This window comes from Caretta caretta, chromosome 22, assembly GCF_965140235.1.
Source record: "Caretta caretta isolate rCarCar2 chromosome 22, rCarCar1.hap1, whole genome shotgun sequence".
NCBI classification, from domain to species: Eukaryota; Metazoa; Chordata; order Testudines; family Cheloniidae; genus Caretta; species Caretta caretta.
The window spans coordinates 9455036-9482860 of NC_134227.1; positions in this window are offsets into that span (position 1 = coordinate 9455036).

Genomic DNA, 27825 nt, shown 5'->3' on the forward strand with positions numbered 1-27825 from the left:
TTACCACACACTAGTGTAACTGAGATCAGAATTTAGCCCCATGTCTCTTTCCCATATGGCTTCTGCTTGGGAAGTCCAAGGGCAGGTCTAACCTAGTGACCACTAAACAGTTTTGTTTCTCTCTTGAGGATGGGGATCAAAGCTCTAAGTGGTTGTCTTGAAACTAAGAAGATCAGTGTCGAAATTTAACTGGGCACCAATTTTACAACCCTTGCTCCCATGATGAGAAATTCACTCTTTGGAAGAAGGCCAGCGTGGGGCCCAGGCATTACTCACATCCTACTTATTAGAGCTAATTGGGAACTTTTTGACAAAAAATATTTTGTCAGAATTTGTCAAAACTGAAACTTTTTGCAGAAACACATTGGTTGGTGTCTGACAGATGTTCAATTTCCTGGACAAACCTTATTGAATTAAGTTTAAGTAGTTGGTTGTATTAAACATGCAAATGTTAATGCATTATTTTGAGACTGTATAGACCTTATTTAGGAAGAAGACATGATTAATGCAATCTCTGGGAAGCGTTATGAACTCCCAAGAACAGTTTGGGAAAATATGTAGAGTGGCTTGCCTTGAGAGTACTTGGAAGGAGGGAAATGCAAATTTGCCCCTCTGAAATCAGCTAAGCTTGAGAAGAGAAACAGATTACCTGCTCCTGGAAATACCAGATCAAAGACCCCCAAACTCCTGAAAAGTTTAGTCCATCCTTTATAGAATTTTTGTTCGTAACAAAGGATGTTACAAACTTTGAATCACAGGAATGCCCCCATGTGAGGCTTGAAGGCCTGCTCATCTTCCAGAGCCCATTTTGGAGTTGGGGTGATCTCTGGTAAGCTTATTAGCACCTGTGGCCGTTCTTTTATGCTTTTCTCTGTAATGCTTTTACCTTAAGAATAAGTGTACTTGCTTAGAAAGAATGGTGTGGTAACTTAATTGTTGGGAATTACACTGGTTGCCATCACTGAAGGGGAAGCAAGCAGGCCTCCTTAGGCAGTCTGTCTTGCTGGGGAATATCAGTGTAGGAAGCAAAAAGAAAAGGAGTACTTGTGGCACCTTAGAGACTAACCAATTTATTTGAGCATAAGCTTTCGTGAGCTACAGCTCACTTCATCGGATGCATACTGTGAGCTGTAGCTCACGACAGCTTATGCTCAAATAAATTGGTTAGTCTCTAAGGTGCCACAAGTACTCCTTTTCTTTTTGCGAATACAGACTAACACGGCTGTTACTCTGAAACCAGTGTAGGAAGGGAACTGTTCAGTCTGGAAATACACCAGTCAGAAGGGAGAGAGACATGGGTCTCCACTCAAGAGAGGCAAGGAGCAGGGGAACTCAAAGCCTGAGCATAGGTACCCGTCCTGGACCAAAGATGGGGAATACAGGTGCAGATGCCCTGAAATGTGACAGTTTCAACATCTTTTATTGAGAAGCTTTCTCAGGTCCAGGATGGAATGCGAGAGAGCGAGAATGAATATTCTTCCCCCCACCTCCCTTCAGCATAGCCAGTAGCCCAGCAGGCACTGAAATATCCCAGGCAGAAGAGGCAGTTAACCCGAGTTTCCTCAGCCCAGCTGACTGCCTTATCCTCCAGGCTATTCTCAGGTCGATCTTATTTTCTTGCTCTTATCAACAAGGAACGAATGGTGAAACCATCAAATATTTTGCACAATGGAATTCTTGCTTTCTAGCCTGCCCCACTACTTATCCTCTCCTTTGAGGCCTGCATGTATGAGTGTCTGCATGGGAGGAGGGGCTGTAAAATAAGCTGGCTTGAAGGTAATTGTGGAAGCAAATCACCTGCCCACATACCTGACCATCTTGGTATTGACACCTCCCCATCAGTTATTGGGAGTGGACCACACCCTGACTGAATTGGTTTTGTCAACACTGGTTCTCCACTTGTAAGGTAACTCCCATCTCTTCATGTGCCAGTATATTTATGCCTGTATCTGTAATTTTCACTCCTTGCATCTGAAGGTGTTTTTTTAACCCATGAAAGCTTATGCCCAAATAAATCTGTTAGTCTTTAAGGTGCCACTGGACTCCTCATTGTTTCTATACCCTGTTGCACAGGTGTAAATTTACTTCCCTAGCTAGAGGGTGGAGGGAAATCAAGCCAACCCAGCACTATAGTGACATGTCTTTACTGTCACACTGCAAGAGTTGCTCGGCCTACCTTCCTGTCCCCTGAGATCTTAACCTGCGAGCTCACGCTTGCTCTTTGTTCCAAGTGCAGAATTCTGGCTGGCAGGGCCAGTCTGGGTGAATTATACTTGCACACACATCCATGATCCCTGGTGTCATTACTTGCCAAGATAAAAGTGCATAGTTCAGAAAGGAATCATAGACTTGTAGGACTAGAAGGGACCTTGAGAGGTCATCTAGTCCAGTCACCTGCACTCATGGCAGGACTAAGTGTTCTCTAGTTTAGACCATCCCTGACAGGTGTTTGTCTAACCGGCTCTTAAAAATATCTTGTGATGGAGACTCCATCTGTGTGCACTTTGGAGAACACATGCAGTTCAGGAAATTTGCAAGGGGGCTCACATGCTGTCAGACTGCCTGCCTCTGGGTATGTGAAATCCATTTAGTTTCCATTGCAGGTGTTCCTGGAAGATCTTAGGTGTGTGAGATCCAAGCTTTAATGAGTTAAATAATAGTAAGCCGGTCCATCTGAGAGAGCACCTGTCACCTGTCTCTGGCTATGATAGCTGAGAGCAGGGAAGGTCAAATTGGTGACAGCCTGACACTGTAGTTTTAAAAGCAGGGGACGAAAGACATTTATTCCCAAGGCTCTAAAGTTCTCACTCCCGGAGCCTATCACAGAGATCGGCTGGTCTAGGGGCTAGACTGCTGAATGGAGACTTAGGAAATCTGCATTTTGTTCCTGGCTCTGTGACTGCTCTACTGTCTAACATTAGGCAAATCATTTCCCCTCTGTTTCCCCTCCTACTCCATGTCTGTCTTGTCTGTTTACATTGCTTGTTTCTTCTTTGAATTTCTAAACCAAAAAATGGAAGGCCATTTCTGGAGGCAGAAAACCACTATTTTCTCCTTTCATCCCTGCAGAAATAATTACATTTTTTTTCTTCTCCCCCCGCCAAGTCCAGCATTATGTTCTCTAAACAACTTTTAGCCTGCAGTGGACATTAACTGCTTGTCACAAACAGCCGTGTTTGTCAGTGAAAGTGTCTACATTTCACTCCAAATCAAGCACATAAATAGTCACCAAAATGATCGATTTGTGCATATGCTAACTCTTGAAAAGTGGACAGCGTGGTATTTTTATCTGGTGCAGCTACTCCAGGCAGCAATAAAAGTCTTGGGGGTTATGGGTATGGAGTAGAAAAAAAGAAGAAACTTTGTTAGGAAAGCACTGAAATAATCCCTTTCTCTTGAAGCCAATTTGTACACCTAAAACTAAGTTACAGGACAGACAAATACATGTCTTTTCACACATTCAGCCTTTGCCAAAGTCATCCTAAGCAATTATATTCTTCCTGCTTCCATCCCATTTTATCAGCTGGATACAATGTTCTAGACCTTCTTGTCCTAAAACTATGGTATTGTGCATGGTTATAATGGTTGGTATGATCTTCCTTCCCCAGAGGTGGTTGCATGTTGGTAGCGAACAAAGTGGTATGAAATGTAATAGTTTACAAGGCAGTATGAAATGTGCAGTTTTGTTGCTAACTTTAAACCAGGTTCATCAAAAGGCTCACCAGGGACAAGCCCCCACAACAGCTGGAAGATGTAATTCCCAGCTCAGGCAGATGTACGCATGCTCGTTCTGTTCAAGCTAGTGCACTGAAAATTGCAGTATGGCCACCATGCCCTGGGCAGCAGCTCGGGCAAGCCGCCCAACTACATGCCCAGGGGAGTGGGCAAGATTGTATTTGGGTGGCTAGCTCGAGCCACTGCCATACTCCTATATTTAGGACACTTGCTCGAGCAGAACTGGTGCGTGTATGTCTAGCGGAGCTGGGAATTACACCTCCCAGCTGATGTGTAGACATCCATGTGATGCATAATGGCTGGTTCACATTTCAGTTAAGAGCCTACTATTGGTACTAGCCAAGGGAGCTGCTCCTTTAATTCATCTCATAGAGGCACATGCTTCAAATGCTGAAGCTCCAAATTGACCCACAAGGGATGGTTTTTAATGTGACTCTCTTGAGGGAATCATGGCCCAGCAGTGTGTCAAGTGAACATGTGGTTCATATCCAACCCCACACAGCCCACTAAACCAAGGGGAGTGTGATGTACCTTCACACAGCAAACTCACAGCCAAACTGGTGCCAATGCAAATTCCCTTGGATCTGAACCAAAAAGAATATTTGCAACCTTCCTCGGTGAAGCAAAAATCACTGTGCTCCTACCTTGTCTAATGGCTTGTAATTTGCTAACATGCCCAGAGGCCCGCAAAGGGCGCGACATACCTCATGTCATAATAACACCTGCCTATGCAAAATATACATTGGCTGCTCTTTTCAGAATGCTGGAAATTGACTTTGTTTGGAGGGGGGAGATATTTATTTCCTCATAAGTTGCATGCAGGCTTCGCCCCACTGGCCTCCTCATGATCCCAGCTCTTGTGGATAACCTCAAATAAAAGCTGGCGTCGGAGAAGATTGCCCAGGCATCTCATTGAGCTGGGGGGGCCTCCTGCTCCAGTCATGCAAATTGGAGCTGGGAATGTGATCCCTTCCCAGACCAGACACTTCTTTACATTAAGATCAGCAAGAATAAGCAGCCTAACTTTAAAAACCTGCATTAGTCTAATCTGTATTCATGAAAGCATTATGCTGAATTACTGTCGTTATAGAATTAGTCTCCTAAGAGGCTTGGAGCTGTCACCTCTCTTACGTTGCTATTATTTGTGTGCCTTTTTGTATGGTGAATGCACGTACAGAGACTGGTCCCTTCTATTCAATTACCTAGCACTGGATGGATGAAGAGAACATCACCACCACCACCACCCCCCACACACTGCCCCATGTTTAAGGCCTAATTTTTAGCGTAACTGGGAATTGTCGTCAACTCCAGCATCTGCTTTGTCATTTATTGACATTTTTCTCCATTCTATGCTCCAGCCCGGGATCCTGAAAATGCCACCCGTGAATGGATGTCTTTGACAGGAACTCCATGTTAGAGAATGGGATCCCTCCTGCAACACAGGTGGCCGTTGAAAGGGATGGGACTAATTTCATGAGGGAAATTCCAATGGATCAGAAGTCAGGTTTGGTTTGGGAAAAGTATCCAGAAGTTCAGCTGAGAAAAATGTCAAAAGACCAAGGGAAATGAAATAGCCGATGTTTGTTCCTGCGAGAGAGGCCAGAAACTTAGTGTGAGGAAGGATCTTCTCTTGCCATTGGGGCACTTCTTGGGCACCTCAGAAACACAGCTTGGAAATGAAAAGCAAGGGGGAAGGGGAAAAGTTAACAGACCTTTTTTAAAACTCAAATGAACTGTTTTTCCTGACCCTTGAGCAATCCTGGGTGCGTCGATCCTTTTATATCTAAGTTGCAATAAATTCCTGGTTTCAGCCTCCAACCAGCTGGAAGGGAGTGGCTTCAGCAGAGCGGTGAGCTTTTGAGGGTTGTTTGAGCTTAAAACTTGGGCATCAAAGACAAAGAAACTGCCACCTGAAACCACAGCTCCTCCTCTCAGGACAGTGCTGGAAGTGTAGCTTCCCCAGGCTACCCTAGATCAGATACAGTACGGAGTCAGTAAACATATTCTTTCAACTCCATGCATCCCCCATTCAATATACTTTCTACCAGTCTAGCAGTGACCATCCTCTCAGCAGCTGGTAGTGGCTGCTGCTAATAAAGTCCCTTCCCATTTTACTGCTGACAGGTTGGTATTGTACAATCAGGCGTCTCCTTCTCCTCCGTGAAATCCCCTGGGGCACCGATGTGAAACCTTTCACCTCCCTGTCACTGTCAGTCACCCCTGAGTGGAGCAACTGGTGCCATGGTGAACCTGTCTCCCTTCTCCACTTGCCCCCGGTTCAGCAGGGAGGATGGCAACACCCAGGTAATCATCTTCTCTTTTTTTAGTGCTAGCCTCCTGTTTGCTTGGGGGGAAGTTCAAGTGCTTTCTAAGCATCTCTGCCCCATTTCATCCTCTGATAGGATCTCCCCACCTGCTTTTCTCTCCACTAACTCAAGACCTGCTTCCTCTTCCTCCACGGTCCTTTCCTCCTCACCAACCCCAACTGCACATATTGTGCTGGTCCACGACAGGTTGCGCTTGCTCTGACGTGTCATCCCCAGGTTACTAAGAGTCTAATCAGGCTATGACTCAGGATTACTGTAACGAGGAAACCTAAGTCCTGATCCTGCGTGGTGCTGGGAGCCCTCAAGTCCTGTTGATTTCACTGGGAGTAAAGGATGCTCAGAATCTCCCAGGGTCAGACCTACTATTATTGGGCTGCTGTCCGTTTACACGCAATGGACAATTTTATGACTGATGATAACACTTATAGCTGAACAAGCCAGAGGTAAGGACAATCCTATCTCATGCTTCAGGGCAGCGGCTCATTACTGCGAGGGTCAGGCAAGACACATTATGGTATTTTCCCCCTAATGTTTTCTGGGCTGTCAGATACCAGAGTTGGGAAAGCTGAGATCAGGATCCGGCCCATCTCTCACACTGCAGTGGAGCTGGGGGAACTCCCCTGTGGTCAAGGGGGTGGCACTGTTTTACGTATGATATTCTGAGTGCCCAGCTGGTGGGGGTGGGGGTGCTGTCAGAGGTGAGGCTCCTCCCAGGCCCCACCCACTCCCTTGCCATTTGCAGAGATGGGGGAGCAGCAGCTGTGCAGAGGCTGGAAGAGGAAGGGTTATTAAAAAAAAGACACTGTGGTTACTCCAGAAACTTAGCAGGCCTCGGGCTCCTCGTTATAATCAAAAGCACCATGGTCAGCGGTTCTGTTCCTGGCTCTCCTGTAGCTGCTGTGCAATCTTGTCACTTCTGCTTTCTCTGCCTCAGTTTCCCATCTTGAGGATAGGGTTGCTAACCCTCATCTCCTTTGTAAAGTGCTTGGAGGGCTGCAGCTGAGGGGAACTGCGGGTTATTGTTAGTTCGCTTTCTCCTGTGCGTCCGCTCACATAGGTGACGTGGCAGGAGTGGGCTTTCAGGGCACTTTGAAGAAGGTGACTTGGTGAGCAGGCTGCCCGTGGAGTTCTGGGAGGCCCCGTTAGCACCCGGGACTGGAGACCAGTGAAGGATAGAAGCATCAAGGGCTGCCAGGGACCACAAGAGGAAAACACAGCTGGCAGGACCAATGTTTGGACATAGAAGTTACTCTCTCTTGCCACAGAGGGCAGGTTTGGCCTCAGGGGTTGGGGGTGTATTAAATCCCTCAGGACCTGTTTTTTTGCATGCACGGCTCTCTCAGAGGGGCTCTCGTCCTGGCAGAGCTACATCGCTGAGCTGGAAGAGGCATCTTGTTCCCCAACACCTTCCTCACAACCCAAGAGCAAAGTTTTATAACTGCAATAAAGCAGTTCCAGGGTGTGCAGTTGTAATGAGGCCCTGGGGCTTTGGAGGTTTTGGTTCTGCTCTGAAAGCTCACCCCGTGGGTACGGCTGCAGCTCTGTGTCCTAATGTCTGTTGTAACTGGTGGGGATCACCTGAACATAGCAGCATTCCATCCTGTGTTGGGGTCTCCACCCCGCACAAGGCCTGAAGGGGTTAAGGTGGCTAGCTGGGCCAATTACTAGCATAGGCTGCACCTGGAGGAGAAGCCCAGAAGAGGGATTAACTAGATGAGGCTCAGCCAATGGGAACGGGAAGGGCTTGTATAAAACCCAGGAGCCGAGCACAGAAAAGGATGGCTACGGGCAAGGAGTCTGCAGCTATTCCCTGGTCACGGGGAGTTACTCCCTGGAAAGGAGGAGTTTGGGTTGGCAAATCCAGAGAAGTTGGCGGAGCCAGACAGAGGGCCCAGGCAAAAAACAGCATGGGATAGGGCTGACTGTGTCTGCTTAAGAGAGGGTCCCTGAGCTGGAACCTGGGGGAGATGGTGGGGCTGAGTTTCCCCTACCAGCCACTGGGGAAGAGGCACAGACCTGGCAGTGGAGAGCGGACTGCCTGGGGCAGTTTGCCCTGAAACACTTTGATACCCCGCAGCTGGAGGACCCTAGTGACTTGGCTGGAGGGCCAAGCCATGAAGAGGAAGCTGCAGCTCCTGGAGTGAGAGGGGGCTGCAGACTGAGAGAGGGCGATGGGCAGAGAGCCTGCCAGAGGAGGGCACAGCGCCTGGAAGGAGCTAATCCCCAGAGCGGCTAGGAGGAGGCATCCCTAGCAGTGAGTCACCCTGTGATACAGCTACAACACGCAAGCCTATTAATGCCTTGGTGGTGATTTTGTGCTATAGACCCCTGCTCCATGGGAATTGGGTGGAGCTCCTCAATTTTCATCGCGTGGGCTAGAATTTGAAGGGCTGATTTCCAGAGCTTTCATTGACTTCTGGTGGGGCCTAGCCTTTGTGAAAATAAGTTGGTCTGAGCAGGCCAGATCCTCAGTGGGTGAAAACTGGAATAGCTCTGGCAAAGTCCACGGAGCGCTGCTGATTTAAAATAAAGAATGAGAAGTTCCTCATGTCAGCTTCTCTATTTATGCAACTACTGTTAAAAATATATATATATGTAATTTCTTTCAAACACAATGTTGCAGGTGATTAGCACACAATATACCCTGAGCAGCTTTAGTATTTAACGTGGAGGTGATATTGAGAATTTATTGCAGCTCGTGGACAATAACTGCTTTCCAGAGAGGTTTTGATTAAGCATTATGGATTCGCATTATGCAAATTTATTACATGGTTAATATGATTCTGAAAGAACATGCTGGCACTTTGAAAAGAAGTTTATAAGAAAAAAGACCATAAAGCAGGATAATATGGCACTTCTCAGTATCGCAAAAGGACCAACCCGCAGAACGATTTAAAATAGTGAGGTGGGAGAGCGGTTAATGACTGGAAAAATCATGGCACCAGCTTAAGACCGGTCCATATTCCATCACAAGAGTATGCAGGGTCATATGAAGCAGGTTCAGGTCTGTAAATCAATGTAGTTGCATTGGAGTCACTTGGCCGGATTCCTAGCTGCTGTAAGCTGGCATAATTCCACTGATGTCCAGGGATCACATTCCCAACTGGTGTAAATGATCATATTTCCACTGAAATCACTAGAACGACATTGCCTTACACCAGCTGGGAATCCGAACCTATAGCTCTGTAAAGGAGGTGTCCTGAGTCCTCACTCGGTGAGGTAAAGGGTGCTCTCACACTACGTTATCAATCAACTTCATGGGCCAGATTTTGACTTGAGTACACCCAGTGTTCTACAGAGAGCCTCGCCCAATATGTTCACAAGGAATTATGGTAATACTTAGTGCCTAGAAAGCCGCTCTCCCCAAAACCCTTGACAGAAGAGAGTGTGTTGTTGTTAATGCTGGCTGGAAAGATTTCATCAACCAGTTTCCATCGGAAAATACCGTTTTCCCAAAACCAAAATTTTTCATATAAGTGTGTAAATTTTGATTTTTTTAAAAAAAATTGTTCCATCCCAGTTTGGGACCATTTTTTTGTTGCTGAATTTTTTTGCAAGATGGAAAATCTATTTTCCAACCAACTCTTGTCATTAGCCCTATTTTCAGATGAGGAAACAAAGCCAACAGGAGTTAGTGATTCACGACAAGTCAGCAGTTGAGCCAGAAATTGAATTCAGGTCTTATTATATGTAATAATTGGCTCTAAATACTAGCTCATGGGCATCTTCCTTCAGCCCATGCTTACAACTCAAATACTCGCATTTACTCCAGGCAGACAGTACACCTATGGAGAAAGGACACCAGCACCCTGATTCCTTGCTGCCCTGAACCTTGTATGCTCACTTCCACCACTGGAAAAGGAGAGCTAGTAGGAAATTTGAATTTTCATTCCATGAGAGATGTGACCTTTTGCATTTAAAAAAAATTGCAAAGTGTCAGTAATTCTAAAATTGTCCACAAAAAAAAAAATTCAATTTGGGACAAGGAAAGTTTGATAATATTGAATCTTTCCATTTTGATAATGTCCAGTCTTTTAGTGGTGTTAAGGTGCAAAAAGACCTTTTCATTTCATTTGACTTTCATTTTGGTTTCACTTTTGCATTATATTTAATGTTCTGCCGTTCATATGTACTTTAATATAATATAAAAATTGTAATTATCAAAATGAAGTGTTTCATTATTGAGATGAAACGATAAAGTCTAAGCAATTTTTTCACTTTTGCCATCAAAGTTGGCATGGTCTTATGAAACATTTTGATTTGGACAAAATTGCATTTTCTAACAGAAATCTGTTCCATTGGGAAAAAAATTAAATTGAAAAGCAAGGGCAAAAAATTGCCACTTGGTTGTGGTACATTGGCATAAACAAATATGCATGTGCAAGGTTGGAGTTGGGGGTGGGAAGGAGCCTTAGACTGCTCATTGGTGACCCAGGGCCTGGTTTAGACACCAAGTTGGTAGGCCTCAGAGAGGAGTTATGACCATGCCTCCATGGCTGGAAGGGACAAACAGCTTCCAAGATATGAGAACCATGTAGGAGGGCAAAGTACAAAGATATAGGTGGGCGGGCTTCAGTGATCCTGGAAGCTCACAGGGGCTATGCCTTGCAGTGGGGCAAAATTAGGGTTCCTCCTGAACTGTTGCAGTACAAGCAAAAAGTCCATTTTTCCAAGATGCTGCTCTCAGCATCTGCAGCCAGAGGGAACTCCGGGCATGTCCAGAGCTAATGAGCAATTAGTTCATATTTATAGAGGGCTCTGAAGATGGAAAGTGCTGTATAAGTGCTAAGTAGTATCATCAAGGTGGGATTTCTCACTATAACACAGGAGCTATGTAAGAGAGGCTGTAAAGACCTGCTTAAGCATCTTACACAGACAGACAAACAGAGCAAAAGCTATTAACTGCTTGGTAGCTAGAGAGGTGACTTCACTGGTCAGACTTCACTGTCTCCTCCATAGTAATTAAATATAGACTTAAAGGTCAGCAGGGACCATCATGATCATCTGGTCTGACCTTCTGCACTTTGAAGGCCATAGAATGTCGCCCACCGACTGTAATAGACCCCTAATCTCTGGCTGAGTTACTGAAGTCCTCAAATCATGATTTAAAGACTTCAAGCTACAGGGAAATCCACCATTTACTCTAGTTTAAACCAGAAAGTGACTTGTGCACCATGCTGCAGAGGAACCTCCAGGATCTCTGCTAATCTGACTGGGGGACATAAGTGGGGGGGGAGGGGGATTTCTTCACAACCCCAAATATGGTGATCACTTAGACACTGAGCACATTGGTGAGCTCAGTCAGCTAGATGCCTGGGAAAGAATTCACTGTAGTAACTCAGAGCCTTCCCCTCTAGTTCCCCATCTCCTGGCTGCTGGGGATATTCGCTACTAGCAGTCACAGATGGGCCACATGCCATTGTAGGCTGTCTCATCAAAACATCCCCTCCATAAACTTGTCAAGCTCACACTTGAAGCCAGTTTGTTTTTTTCCCCCTACTGCTCCCCTTGGGAGAAAGTTTTAGAACTTCACTCTTCTGATGGTCTACGACTAATTTCAAGCCTAAACTTGTTGATGGCCAATTTCGAGCCATTTATTCTTGTGTCCATGTTGGTGCTTAACTTAAATAACTCCTCCCCCTCCATGGTAGTTGCCCTCTATAAATCCATCAGAAGTATAATCCTAGCTCCCCTCAACTGCTGTTTGGTTAGGCTAAACAAGCCAAGTCTCTTATCTTAAGATAGGTTCTCCATTCCTCTGATCATTCTAGTAGCCCTTCTCTGCACGTGTTCCAGATTGAAATAATCTTAAACATGGGAGATCAGAACTGCACACAGTATTCCAGATGAGGTCTTATCAGAGTCAGTGTACAATGGTAATACTTCCCTATCTCTACTTGCACCAGCCTTCTTCATGGCTGCATCATATTGGTGACTCATGGTCATCCTGAGATGGACCAACACACCCAAGTCTTCTTCATCCTCTGTTGCTTCCAACTGATATGTCCCTAGTTTATAGCAAAAATTCTTGTTAGTTCCTAAGTGCATGATCTTGCATTATTAAATTCCATCCAATTTCTTTCTCTTTGGATGACCAGTTTTCAAGGTCATCCAGATTATTTTGTATGATATTCCAGTCCTGTTCCATATTGGCAGTACCTCCCAACTTTGTGTTATCTGCAAATTTTATTAGCACACCCCCACTTTTTGTGCCAAGGTCACTAATGAAAATGTTAAATAAGATTCCCTCACAAACTCCACTAAGTAACCTCCCTCCAGTCTGACAAATCATTTTTCTGTTTGACCCAATGTAGTCTCCTCTTTAACCAGTACCTCACCCACCTTTCAATTCTCCTATTATTCCCCATCTTATTCAATTTAACTAAAACTTTCCTATGTGGAACTGTATCAAATGCCTACTGAAAGCCAGGTAGATTAGATCTAGTGCATTTCCTTTGTCTAGAAAATTGGTTATCTTCTCAAAGAAAGATCATGTCAGACCAAGCTGATCTACCTTTTTGTAAAACCATGTTGTATTTTATCCCAATTACCATTTACCTCTGTCCTTAACTACTTCTCTTTCAAAAATTGTTCCAAGTTCTTGCATACAATTGAAGTCAAACTAATAGGCCTGTAGTTTTCCAGATCACATTATTTCTTTCTTAACAATAGGTACTATATTAGCAATTCTCCCGCTCTAGGGTATGACCCCCAAGTTTATGGATTTGTTAAATATCCTTGCTATTTCATGAGCTAGTTTCTGTAATATTTTTTGATGGAGATTATCTGGGCCTGCCTGATACAGACCGTGAGTGCTTGCAGTGCACTGCAGACCCTATCTCACTGAAGCCTGTTACCTTACTTTCCAAAGTAATTTTGACCCAAACAGATTCCATTTTATCCATTTCATAAGGTCTACCTCGTCATTAACATACAATGTTACTCTACCACCTTTAACAGTGATGGGGGCCATATAGGTACTAGAAATGGTTGCAGAGATCAGTGATTCAGCTCTTTGACCTATAAAGACAATTCAGCAGTTTTAAGAGAATTTGTCTGATTTTTAAAATCAAACAGGGCCATCTGATATCTCCAGTCAGCGTTTACATTAACACCTGTGCACAACCATCCTGGCTATTCCAATTGCTCTCTTTTACCTACTCCATCCTATACAAGTGATACAATTCTTACCTATCCATATAAAATGTAAAGTTTGCTACATTTTCCAAACTGCCCTTTCTTCCAATGCTTTTTCTGGGTGGGGAAAAAATGACTTTGTTTTTTCTCCCTTAGATCACTTTGAGTGTAATTTATCAATGTATTCTGTGGAATAACATGATTGATGCAGTCACTCTGAGGAGATGGCATTTATGAACACAGACAATTTTGCTTGCGTTTTTTTTTTAATTATTATAAAACACACACTACTTTTCCCTCCAAAGATCTAGGCTAGCAAAACCCTGATTGTACCAAAGCCCTGATCTCCATCAAATGACAAAAGAATAAAAAAAGACAGTTACAATTAGTTCATATTTTCTATGACGATAGCACCCAAAGACCTTGCCTGGGAAACCAGTTTATGAAAGTGTCTGAATAAAGAGGAATGCACAACTCCAGCCTTTTATATATGGGCAGGAAACCGGTTTCTAAGGATTTTTTTGGTGGTCTGACTCCAGATTTTGGGATGGCAATTCTGGAATCCGGCCCTCTGTAGAGTCTCTTGCACCAGGGAAACCAGTTACACCACTGTCTACTAATGTGAAAGGGTATCATTATAATCCTACTATGCGCTGACGGCGGCAGGTGCAGGGTAGCAGAGAATGCTGCCCCCCGGTTCTTATTACAGAATCCTCTTACTGACTACAGTCAGCACGGGGTGGGGGCGGAAAGGCGTAAACAGCCAAGCCAAGATGTTCTGAGTCATCAAGGGCCCTCCCTCAGGCTGGAGAATGTGGTGTTAGAGGGGGTGGGAGTTGCAATGGGATCGTAAGAGTTCAGCATCCCACAGAGCAATGCTTCTGCTTTGCAGGTTTTGGGCAGTTCTGTGAGCCCTGGGATGCAGCCAGCTTTCCCTTGGGGAAGCAGTGGGACATAGGAGGGTGAGAGGTTGGTGCCCCAACCTCCTCTGGCCCTCACCCTTGTAACCTCCCTTTGGCCCTTAGGAGAGAGCCTTTGGAAACCTGGTCTGCCTACAGCTTGTGGAGTGATTTTGTGGTGTATCCTAGGGTTCAGTGTGCCTCGAGAGGCCCTGTGCGAGGGTGTCCTCCCTACAGTCACTGGATCATTGTCATTCCCTGCAATGTGACCTTTGACATCTCCCCCCGGGAAGCTGAGACCCGGCTGTGGCTGTAGGGCAGGCTTTGTGGGCTTCCGGTCGGAACAGGATAAAAGCACTTTCCTGTTTATTGAATTTTCCCACAGAGAACATTCACCGGCAATTAAACCAAACCATTGACACTTGTTCCCTGAACATTAACTCTGGGCCTGTGCTATAGAATCCAGGGCACACAGGGGTCACGACTGGCTACACGGGTGAATGCCTATCTCCAGAGGCCCAGAGGAAAGACTTAGCCAATCTCCTCACTGCTCAGAAGAGGCGTCCCTGGCTCTGTATATGTGGTAGGAATGCAACTCGGGTCTCTGTTTACTGTTCTCTGCACAACAGTGGTGCCTACAGACTCCAGATGAGAAGAGAGGATCCCTGTGCTAGGTGCTGTACAAACACAGGGTCAGGAACAGCTGCGTTCCTGAAGAGCTTACAGTCTAAATAGACAAAGGATGGGAGAGGAAAAGTGATGTCCAGTGTCCCACAATGTATTAGTGAGATTAGAATGCAGGTTTTCTGGACCCAGTGCATTGCCCCAGTCCTGGACCACGCTACCTCAGCAAAGCCACGACAGAGCTTTACAAAACCTGGCCTGTCACGCTGTTCTGGAAAGGCAGAAGGGACTGCTGCTGGAAAGGACGGTTACTGTGTAGTCCATGCTCACTTGCCTGGTGGATAGCAAGGAGACTATATCCTGCTGCAGCCATTTCTAGGGAGGCGCATATCTATAAGGAGTTGATTTAATGAGACATGACCTGAATCGAGATGCCCATTGGTCTCTTGAACTTTCCCAGTACTTGACAGGACCTGTTCCTCTCCCAGCTCTGAGGATACCGGTGCTACAACCCAGATAGACGCTGTGACTGGAGCTGGTCAGAGGGTGACAATTCTGTTTTGTGGCAACTTTTGAGGTTTCAGATTTTGTCTTTGGTCTACATTGGAATGAAACCAAACCTTTCACAGTTCTGGGGAAACAGGAGTGCAGATGTCCTCTGGGAAGTGGCAGTCCCAGGTTCACGTCCTTGCTCTGTCTAATTTGGAGTGATCTGGGAGGGAAAATTCTGCTGTGAGTCAGGAAGAGCAAGGACTTGTACTCAGGTCTCCTATGTGGCTGGTGAGTGCCCGAACTACTGGGCTGCTCAATAAACATTAAATTATTTATACAAAGAGGTGGACAGCTTGGCTCTAAAGTCACTGCCCTGGGATGCAGGAGATCAAGGTTCAAGTCAATGCTCCAAAACAAGCATAGTAGGGTGTTGAACCAGGCTTACCTAAGGCCCAGGCCAGTGCTCGGACCCTGAGGCTGCATAATTGCACTTGCACAGGGGCAGAGGTCACCAAGGCCTGAGCCCACCCTGGCTCTCTCTGGGGCCCCGCGCAGGACACATGTTCAAGAACAGCCTGTGCCATCTCTGGGAGTTCAAAATATTTAATAGGAGAGTGGGGTTTTCCAGAACTGGAATGAGAAATAATTCTCACAACACCCTCTTGCTCTTGGTGGAGTAATGAGTTATATTAACCTGTTTCACAGGGAGGGAAACTGAAGCATTACAAGTTATATTGGCAGAGGAGGGGTAAAGGTGGGAAGAGCTAGAAATAGAATGACAGAATTCCTGCCTTCTTCCTCAAGTGCCATGCTGTCCTGTACCATCCACAGGCAGGGAGAGAACCCAAGAGTCCTGTTCCTTGCAGTCGCAGCACAGCACGGAGGGCTACACAGCACACCATCCTACACCCGGAGATTGAACCCAGGAGTCCTGACCACCTCCTGCTCTACTCTAACCGCTAAACACATTCACTCCGAGAACAAGAAATGGAGCCAAGAACTCTGATTACCTCCCACCCCAGCTCTAACCACTAGACAGCGCTCCATCCCTATTGTTGTATCATCTTGCAGCATTCTTAACCAGGTTCAAGTTTCACTCCTCAGTGGCTGCTCTTGCTAGCCAGACCCAGGGTCTGTCTGGCAGACTTTCCCATGCATCTATGAAAGAACCTCATTGTGCCAAACAAGATGCAGTCGTTAATTGCCACATGGAAGCTGCCCCCTGCTGGGGAACTGCAGCTCCAAAGTGTTCACTGCGGAGCGTTTGTTGGGGGGAGGGTGGGGCTTGGCGCTGGGGGTAAGTAGAGGTGGGGTAAAGCTCCCCTGCTTTGTACCACTTCCAGCTCTGCCTGCTATGCAAGTCCTCATGCAAGTTCAACAACTGCGTGGAACCCCTGAAGGTGAGCAATGGCCATTTGCAGCTACCATGGGTGGAGATGAGCATCTCTGAGCCATCAACCGTTGTGGTTAGAGTCAGACTCAGACTCAGACAAAAGCTGTAAATCCATGAGGCTCCCCCTCGCCTTTCCCAAAAATCAGGTTCCCAGATAGTCTCTACATGCCCAGCAGCTGTTCTCTGGGGTTCTCCGTAAGAGACAAGACTGTAGCCTGGGGTGGAAGGACAGCAGGGACTGCCACCTGTGAAATAGTTCACAGCATAAATCCACAAATCCCTTCTGAAGTCAGTATGCAGGGAGCCAGGGTAGTCAGTGCACCAGTCTCCACCAGCTGGGGATCTGGCCCAGGGATGCTAAGGCCATCGGGACCCTTATGAGCTGACTGTGTGTGCCTCACCTAGAAAAGGGAATTTAACCCTGTAATTCCTGCCGCAGAGGGATATTTGCCCTACAATACACAAGAGGATTGATGCCAATGCTTAACCCCGGGCTACCTACCTAGCCAGGTTGCAACATCTGTTGCCCAGAATGAAGTGTTGCTCCCTCAGTTATTTAGGGGCCAGCTCTGCAGTAGGAGTACTGTATATCTGTGTAGTTCCCTTGAACCCCAGGGTGGCAATGCCTATTTATACCAGTTAAGGCTCTGTCCTTGATATTAATCAAAGTTCTGGCCTTTTCACAGGAAGCTAGATTGCTTTCCTGCTCCTTTCACATCTCCTAGAGTCAGAGTCCTAGGCCAGAAGGGACCATTGTGACCAACTTGCCTGACCTCCTGCATAGCTGAGGCCAGAGAACGGCCCCCAAATAATTCCTAGAGCAGAGCTTTTAGAAAATCCTCCAATCTGGATTTGAAAGTGGTCAGTGCTGGAGGATTCTCCACCTAACCTTTCCTTTTAAAACCATTTTGATTTCTAAAGGATGTCACACCGATAACTATTCTTGCTTGTAGATTATTCAGTGATGGCATCTCTCATTTCTCTGAAGGTTAGTTAGAGATGACGTTCCTGCTGAAGCCATTGCTGGCGAGAACATAAAATGGCAAGGCATAATTTAATTTAAAAAAATAATAGAGGAAGGCTTTGTAACAAGGCTCATTTAAAGTAGGGCTCATTTAGATTTCACCTTTGAAATCTACATCGCTCACAGAGGATTTCACATATAAGGACTCTCATGTTTACAGCAGAGATTCAGTATGTTTTACCTGTGTCTTGCGTGGCGTGGGTGGCAGCATTGTCTAGTAGTTAGGGCAGAGGATGAGGCATCAGAAGACCCATGTCCCATTCCTGATTTTGCTACTGAATCCCTAGGTAAGTAACTTCCCCTCTCTAAACTGGAGTTTCCCCATCCGTGGGCCGGGGCTCACAATCCTCCTCTGCCTTCATAAAGTGTTCTGTGAGCTGCATTCTGAGCCAGATCCAGGCTCTTAACCCCTCCACAGCACAGAGCGTTGGGTGCCATGGTTTCAGTCCAGGTCCGCGTTTATACTGATGATGATTTGCAAATGTTTCAAGCTCCCTTTTTTTTTAAACCACCTCTGTATAAGGATGCAGTGCTAGAGCAAGCCATTCTCTACAGCTGGGAGTAAGTATCACTTCCAGCTCCACCCTGCCATGCAATTTTGGTTGGGCGTATTCCTGGGGATTTCATCACATGATTAAAGATTAATCTCTAATTCCTGGAGGCTCCAGGACAGTCCTGCTGGGTTGGCAACCCAAAGCAGAGGTAGCACGGCCAGTGCAGAGCACAGCTCAGACAGGCAATCAGGCAACGGCGGGCTTGAATTTTGTCGTCAGCTGCTGCGGCCCTCTGCCTGGACGTGGGGCAATGCTGTCTCTGCCTGACCTCACTCAAGTGTCTCTGGGGGGATCTTTTGTGACAGAGGTTGCTGTGGACTCCTGCATCCTCATTGCCTGGTCTGTGACCTCAGCAGGCCCCACAAGCCCAACCTTCAGATCTAAAGCTTGCAGGCCTCGCTGCTGGGTTGACTGAGGAGAAGGGACGTGAGGGGGTGGGGAGTGGTTACCTGGGATGTCTGCAGCTCAGAGCCATCCCTCCAGCCAGAGCTGTTTCAAGTGGGCTCTAACAAGCTTTCCTGTTCAGCCATCACTGTCCAATTAAAAATACTCCAGCAGGTAAACTGGACTCGGTGCTTCCAGCCTGTGGGCTTGTTGGGGAGCGCAGGCGTTTAAAAGAGAATTCAGCGAGGCTGGAAGAGCCTGCAAATGGAATGGTCTGAACTAATGGGGCATGCGACCGTGTGTGATCCTGATGGTTGGCTCCCGGATATGGGATTCGCAGGGGACGGGAGGTTCCTCTTTACATAATAAAGGGCTAGTGCCGCATACGGCAAATTACAGCACCTGATCCAAAGCCCGTTGACGTTGCGGGAGAGACTCTCCTTGACTGCAATGGGCTTTGAATTGGGTGGTGGAGGGGGGTAAATTGGCTGAGTATTATGCACGAGATGAAGCAGCTTCTTTGTGAGGGGAGCATAATGAGATGAACTCATTTAAAGCCTGACAAACTGGATTTAATGTGTTTTTAATTATACTGGGGTATGTTTTAGACTGGGGATAACACAAATGAGAATCATGAGGACGTGCTAATTAGAGCTGGCTGGAATATTTTACCGTCATTGTCTTTAAATAAATAAATACATTCCATTTTTTTGGACATTTATTGTTTTTCAGAGAGACTGATGGGGGGGGGGGGGGGAGAGAGGTTGGAGCTCTGCTTTATCTCCTTTTTTCTGCTTCCCCACCTCTATTCTGCTGCCAGAAAAGAGGAAAAAGGGAAAATGGAGTGGAAAGAGGAGAGGAAGGCAAAACTAAAAACTTGGAACATTCTTCCAGTTTTGTTTTTTAATGAAAAACTGAACAACTTTAATTAAAATGTTTGAAAACAATATATTTTTGGACCAGCTCGAACTGCAGTTAAGTGGCATTTGCATATACAGCATTGCCCTCTACTGGAGAGACTCAGAACTGCTCATCTGTGTGTCATGTCTCTATACTGTGGAGTAGCAGTACCTATCCGTGTTATCCTCCTGAAGTGCTGAATGGCTGTGGTGTACTGCAATAGAAACAACTGTAAAATCCCTATGGAGCTAGGCATCTGTTACAATACCTGAGTCTTCTTTAGCTGCTTGTATCCAGTGATCACAAACCACTGTACAAGTAATTATTTATTAAGTCTCATAGCCTTCATGGTTAGGGTTTATAACTATTTATTTATAACTGTATACTAAGTATTTTTCTCTCCTGCCATCATGATGAAAGTTCTCTTTCCCTCTGTTGTCACTGTTCAGTTTCAATTTAATGATGGTATCAGCTGATCCTTTACTGTGTTTGGGTTGGGGAAGCCCAATTTCCAAACTTGGCTGCCTTGTTAGGCTATGCGAATTTCATGGTTGCACGTTCAGATGATCACAGAGATGGCAAAAATGGTTGCTTCACAAGCCTAAATGCCAACATGAGAGTCCATATAAACACGGATTGCAAAGAGCTTCACAAAGTGTTCATCAATCCCATTTTACAGCAGGGGAAACTGAGGCACAGAAAGACAGCCTTGTCCACAGTCAGGTGACCAGTCAGAGAATAAAAACCCATCTCACCTGACTCCCTACCCTGTGCAATATTGTATGTCCTGCCAAACCACCCTTGTTTGATGACTGGATACCCGCTGCTGGATTGGTGCGGTAGAAAGTTCTGAGAGATCTGATTTCAGTTCTTGTCCATTTCAGCAACGTTCAGGACTGGGAATTTTGGATCAGATCTTTATATATTGAGAGGCAGTGTCCGGGCTCAGATCCAAAGTCTACAGCGACTGGTTTCAGTCCAGGCAATCCATTGTATGAAGCTCATTGAATCCAGTGACTTGCCTGAAGATGTTTTCAATATAGGAGTAGAAAGACTCCAATAAAACACCTTATTTGTGCGCAAAAAAGGGGGTCGGGATGAAGGAATATTTGTGGCTGGAAGAGGAGTTTGACGGAAGGGAGGTGGGGGGGCAGGGTAGAAGGTATCATCTTAGAACCTGTTCTGATTTTTGTTTTGTTTTTGTTTCCCTTGCCCTTTATGCCAACCATACTTTGTGCTCTTCTAGCTCACTTTAAATTTGACATTATTTATACTGTACAGGCCCACTGGTGAAGCATCTTATCCTGGAAAGTCCCTTCGCACTTTCAAGGGGATTATAGATGGGCCCAGCAAAAAATAAAAAATAAATGATGGTTAGAATCATAGAATCATAGAATATCAGGGTTGGAAGGGACCCCAGAAGGTCATCTAGTCCAACCCCCTGCTCGAAGCAGGACCAATTCCCAGTTAAATCATCCCAGCCAGGGCTTTGTCAAGCCTGACCTTAAAAACCTCTAAGGAAGGAGATTCTACCACCTCCCTAGGTAACGCATTCCAGTGTTTCACCACCCTCTTAGTGAAAAAGTTTTTCCTAATATCCAATCTAAACCTCCCCCACTGCAACTTGAGACCATTACTCCTCGTTCTGTCATCTGCTACCATTGAGAACAGTCTAGAGCCATCCTCTTTGGAACCCCCTTTCAGGTAGTTGAAAGCAGCTATCAAATCCCCCCTCATTCTTCTCTTCTGCAGGCTAAACAATCCCAGCTCCCTCAGCCTCTCCTCATAACTCATGTGTTCCAGACCCCTAATCATTTTTGTTGCCCTTCGCTGGACTCTCTCCAATTTATCCACATCCTTCTTGAAGTGTGGGGCCCAAAACTGGACACAGTACTCCAGATGAGGCCTCACCAATGTCGAATAGAGGGGAACGATCACGTCCCTCGATCTGCTCGCTATGCCCCTACTTATACATCCCAAAATGCCATTGGCCTTCTTGGCAACAAGGGCACACTGCTGACTCATATCCAGCTTCTCGTCCACTGTCACCCCTAGGTCCTTTTCCGCAGAACTGCTGCCTAGCCATTCGGTCCCTAGTCTGTAGCTGTGCATTGGGTTCTTCCGTCCTAAGTGCAGGACCCTGCACTTATCCTTATTGAACCTCATCAGATTTCTTTTGGCCCAATCCTCCAATTTGTCTAGGTCTTTCTGTATCCTATCCCTCCCCTCCAGCGTATCTACCACTCCTCCCAGTTTAGTATCATCCGCAAATTTGCTGAGAGTGCAATCCACACCATCCTCCAGATCATTTATGAAGATATTGAACAAAACCGGCCCCAGGACCGACCCTTGGGGCACTCCACTTGATACCGGCTGCCAACTAGACATGGAGCCATTGATAACTACCCGTTGAGCCCGACAATCTAGCCAGCTTTCTACCCACCTTGTAGTGCATTCTTCCAGCCCATACTTCCTTAACTTGCTGACAAGAATGCTGTGGGAGACCGTGTCAAAAGCTTTGCTAAAGTCAAGAAACAATACATCCACTGCTTTCTCTTCATCCACCGAACCAGTAATCTCATCATAGAAGGCGATTAGATTAGTCAGGCATGACCTTCCCTTGGTGAATCCATGCTGGCTGTTCCTGATCACTTTCCTCTCATGCAAGTGCTTCAGGATTGATTCTTTGAGGACCTGCTCCATGATTTTTCCAGGGACTGAAGTGAGGCTGACTGGCCTGTAGTTCCCAGGATCCTCCTTCTTCCCTTTTTTAAAGATTGGCACTACATTAGCCTTTTTCCAGTCATCCGGGACTTCCCCGGTTCGCCACGAGTTTTCAAAGATAATGGCCAATGGCTCTGCAATCACAGCCGCCAGTTCCTTCAGCACTCTCGGATGCAACTCGTCCGGCCCCATGGACTTGTGCACGTCCAGCTTTTCTAAATAGTCCCTAACCACCTCTATCTCCACAGAGGGCTGTCCATCTCTTCCCCATTTTGTGATGCCCAGCGTAGCAGTCTGGTTATTATAGGGCTGTACTGCAGTGCTTATAGGAACAAATTCACAAATGATGGAGCTGGTGCTTTGAGAGACAAAGTGCGTGAGGTAGGTTTCAGAGTAACAGCCGTGTTAGTCTGTATTCTGTATTGAGCTCATGCTCAAATAAATTGGTTAGTCTCTAAGGTGCCACAAGTACTCCTTTTCTTTTTGGGTGAGGTAATATCTTTTACTGGACTAACTGCACAGTAGCTGGTGCTGTAAATTACAGTCCCTTACCAATGTGTAATTTACATTCTGAGCTTGGATAGTGCAGTGATGGGTGCAGTATAAGGATTTAGTGATACCTGGCAAGGGTCACCAATGGAGATGGTGGTATTGGATTAGGAGCCCAATCCTGTGAGGTGCTAAGGCCCAGATCTTCAAAGGTACTTAGGTGCCTAACTCCTGTTGATTTCATTGGGAATTAGGTGCCTAAATACCATGTAAGGATCAGGACCTAAGTGCTTTCCGGGAGGGTGCTGAGCGCCGTAACTTTCAGCGAGTGCAGTGGGGTGTGGGTGCTTAGCACTCTCCCTAGGAGAACCCTCCATGGGATCACGTCCCCAGTGGAACACTGGGGCCAGCTCTTTACCTGGCGTAAATCAATGTACCAGCACTAGGTCACCTGAGCTACATAAAGTTACACCAGTTGAGGATCTGGTCCATTGTCTTTTTTTGTATGGCAGTTCTGATGTTCACGTGCACCATCTTGCAAAGACATAAAGGGCTTCTCTTTCTTGCCCTAGTTTTACTCCTGATTTTCACCAGTAAGGTGGAGAATCAGGACTGTGATTTTTATGCCAGGTCTTTGCCCCACTGTAACACCAGTTAATACCCTGGTTCAAAACCTGTGTCAATTTCAGCTCTCCCATTCTCAAAGACACACCAAAGCTTCTTAAGCAAACCAAGAGCCCAGAGGTTATTACTCTGCTCTCAAAAATCCCCTTGACCTCAGCTACCAGCAACTCTAAGTTTAGGTAACCCAATAACATGGGCCTCTTAACCGCATTAGAAGAGTGAAAGTAATCCCAGTCTCCTAACATCATGATTGAAGTGTCCACATGGGGAAAAAATAAGCTGGATTTAACTTAAATGGGGAAGAAAAGCCCCTGAGAATGTCTCTCCTATGCACCATGTTCTCTTACGTCAGAAAAGCTAGCAAGGAGTAAATCTAATCACGTGGGGGGGGGGGGGAACCTACAGCCCCCATCATAAACAGAGGGGGAGAAGAAAGATATTACAGGCTATATTCTACTGGGTATTCCTCTCCTTTCCATAATCTTAGAGAAGATTATGAACTCAGCTGACCTGCTGGGAGTCAGCAACCGGTCACTGATATAAGCCCGGTCTGTTCGAGCCAGACGTGTCCCTTGTATTATCAGGGTCTTAAGCGACACAGGCTGGAGTGTGGCAGGCAGCACCAGAGCTGCATCGCTCTGATAAGGCGTTTCAGCAGCCCTGGCCGAGTACAGAAGGGCTAAGCCTCTGCTTATTGTGCTGCTCTGTGCCGGAGTCTTTCCGCAGAGACTTGGCTGGCGGGATGCGACGCCAGCTTAAGTCCTGTGTTTTCAAATGCGTCTTTAACCTGGCTGGGTATTTAGCCCCTTCTGCGACGGCTCTCACCCTACCCCCCTCGCTGGGCTGAGCCCAGAGCATAAATACCAGGGATGTTAGTCGTTCTGGTGGCAGGTGGGGGCAGACACCTGGCTGCCAAGGACTGAAAGGGGTGGGTTTTGCCATTGTGCTGGGATCACTGCGGAAGAACGCACCCAAGCCCCCTCTTTATTCCCTGCGCCCATCCATCGGGGACTTGGTAAAATACGAATTTGTTTCTCTAAGGAAACCCCAAGCCCTATCCATTTGGAACAGGGGTTCATTCCATACGTATCTGTTTGATTATCCCTCGGTGAACACTGCACTAGTGACCAGTACTTGGGCTTCTCTCTCCCAGCTCATAGAGCCAGTGGATCTGTCTCGGCTCGCAATCAACCTCCTGGTGTGTCCCATTTCCACCTACTCCAAGCCCTGATGGCTCCTCAGCTTCTCTACTGCGGCCGCCTCCTCTCTGGCCTCCCAGACTCCCTTGGCTGGGGTTTCAAAGCTGCCTAGAGTAACTGGAGACCAGTTCCCAGTGAACTGTAATGGGAACACGGCATCCAGATCTCAGACAGTTCGGAAAATCTACTTCCTCTGGTTCCGTCCCTCTTGCCTCTGACGCTACCAGCCCTTGAGCCTGATGCTTCTTCAAATCCCAGTGTTCGCTTCCGTTTGTCACCCACATCAAACCCTAGTTCCTTGTCCTCTGCTTCAAAGACAGGGCAGGTCCTCTCCTTCACACCTCCCTGCTTCCATCCTCTGACCGCTTTTCCCCACCCCAGCCATCCTCCTCCCTGCCTTTCCCAGGGTCTTCCACCCACACATCTCCACGCCTCCTTCCATGCAACAACCTGGGAGGGAGCTGCTTCCCTGCCACATTCTGCCAGGCTTCCCCCTTCACTTCTTTGAGACCCATTGATCATGGCTATTGATGGTATCTCATGGGAAGTGTAAGCTCTCTGGGGCAGGGACTACCTGTCCTGTGTATATACAGCACTGAGCACAATCAGACCCTGGCCCATGACTAGGACTTCGAGGAGCTACCGTAATACAGGTAAGAATAAACTAAAGGCAAAAGGCCAGATCCTGAGCTGGTGTAAATGATCATAGATCCACTGACTTCCGTGGAGCCAGGTCAGTTTATGACAGCTGAGGATCTGCCCCAGAGTGAATGAGAAATAACAGGGGAGAGATGCAGGGAATGGAAATTACCTTTAAGCCCAGAAATAAGAGTATGGAATTATGGGCTGGTGTCGTACATGAAGTGGAAAGGGTCACAGCAGTGCAAAGACCGGCATGTGGGAGGCTGGATGGGATAATGCAGCCTTTCACATCTAGGTCACAGTTCTGTCTTTGCCCATGATTTGTTAGGTGAGCAGGACTATGGTTTCATTTGCAGATACCATGCGTGGGAATGGTCAAGCCTGGAGGTTACCAATGTTCCCAAGGCCAAGCCAACCTCCAGTGGGATGGGACACAGTCTGGGAACAACCCTTTTTGGTGGGTCTCAGTCCAGGTCCTGGCTGGGCAGGTGTCTGCACCATCAAAGAACCCTGGTCAGCCGTCTCGGTAAAGACAGACTGGGCATTGGCATCTGGATTGTCTTGAATTAAAGATGGGCCTGACCCTAAGCCCAGAGTCTGCATGTGGACTAAATGGGATCAAAATCCATCTCTTCCCCTCGCCCCCATGCGGTGATGGCAGCTCAGGGATGCATCACTTTGGCAGAACAGCACGGGTAGGGGCCTTGCCCTGCCAGTCCCCTGTGCAGGACCAGCTCTGAGGATCAACGCAGGAGAACGTTGATCTCCAGGGCTGTCCATTTGGTATCTTTTGTCAGCGCTTAATTCACCCTAGAGAACAAATGACGCCCAGGCAGGGAGTGAGGCTAACTATACGAGGTGGGCAAACCCAGGTGGAGCCTTGTGGGACATGATGGCTGAAGGGGTGTGTGACCCACGTCAAAACCATGTGTCTCATGGACTTCTGGGTATTAAGATGTATCGCCACTGATCTGTAAGGAGGGGTCGCTGCTTCCACGATCACAACACAAGGGAAAAGGAGCCTGTAGGCTCAGAGCTGTCATCTGGTTCCAGAATGGGCCTGGATCCCTTCCAATGGTGTAAACAAGGAAAGCAGAGCGTAGTGGTGGGAGCAGCCAGAAGGGCTGGAGAAAGGCTCCCCATGTTACTGACATGGGTGCTTATTTAGAGTGAGTTCTTCAATTTCCTGGTCACTGCTGCCCAGAGGCGGGATATTAACATTTTTCTTTTCCCTCCCCCCAGCTCTCCTTCCCCCAGCACAGCTCCGAGATGTCGTTTAAGCGTGGTCCAAATGCCACATCTCTTTACATTTTATTTTCATGTGGCTTTTCAGGGCCACTAACCCCTCTCTCCCTCTGGCCTTCCAAGGGGAGTGGGGTGTAAACAACAATGGTTAGTGCTTTCCACTTGTAGATCTCAGAGCTGGTTTAATGATCCCCATTTCACAGATGGAAAAACAGAGGCAGAGAGAGGGAAAAGATCTTGCTCAAAATCAGTCAGCAGAGCCAGAGCTAGAACTTTGGTCTCCTGACCAATGTTCCCTCTAATTTTTGACAGGCCGTGTGCGCAAAAAATTTCTTCTGTGAAAATTGTTGTGCTTCTGTGCAAATTTTTGTGCGCGCAGTGTTTTGCTGTGTGCACAGGGTTTAGGATCTGTTTGCGTGCGCATACATGCACGCACAGCTCAGAGGGAACAGTGTTCCTGACTCCCTGCCCTGTGCCTTACCCACTGGATCATGTCTTCTCTCATGGTCTCTGATAAATCACAGGTGATCCTGTGGTATTTTCATGTCTACACACAATTTTCTTTGTTATGCTATGCTGGCCTGGGGTAACCAGCTGCCTAGCTCTCAGGTCTCTTCTGGGCAAGGCAAATATCAGCCCTCGGGCCCCAAAGCTGTTCTCAGAGCAAAGATTTTGCTGCCCCCTCTCATTTTCTGCCAGTGGTATCCTGTACAGCAGAGAAGGCCCTGTAACCAGAAAGCACTGTTGACAATGGTGGCCTGGATAGAGGCTGTGTGTGCATGCCCCGTTCCATGTAAACTGCACTGATTGTGGATAGTCCAGAGCCTAAATGTTAATGTTTGCAAATACTACACATGCTTGCAGGTCAGTGATTGGCTACGTCATGCAGGTGACCCAGGCTTTGATTTGAAAGTCCTGCTGTAAAATCTTGCACCCACTGGGAATTTTGCCTTTGTCTTCACTGGGGCCAGGATTTCACACTGGCCCCTATATGTCACTAGGGCATCAGTGTGTGTCTTGGGGGGTGGTCCTGTTGCCTAGTGCTTAGGCTTGTGGTCTGGAGTGTCATATGGGAGACCCGCAAGCACACAGGAAGTGATGCCAGGCCCATAAGAGGCAGGAGGAAACTGACCAAGCTCGGTTTGCTGAGGTCAAAAGAACCAGCACGGTCCTGGGATGCATAAATGGGAATTTCAAATAGGAGTGGAGAGGTTATTTTACCTTTGCATATAGCACTGCTGCTGGACTGCTGCATCCAGTTTTGATGGCCACAATTCAAGAAGGATATTGATAAAAGAGAGGGCTCAGAGAAGAGCCACGAGAATGATTAAAGGATTAGAAAATATGCTCTGTAGTGATAAACTCAAGAAGCTCAAGCTATTTAGCTTAACAAAGAGATGACTTGATCACAGTCTATAAGAATCTACACGGGG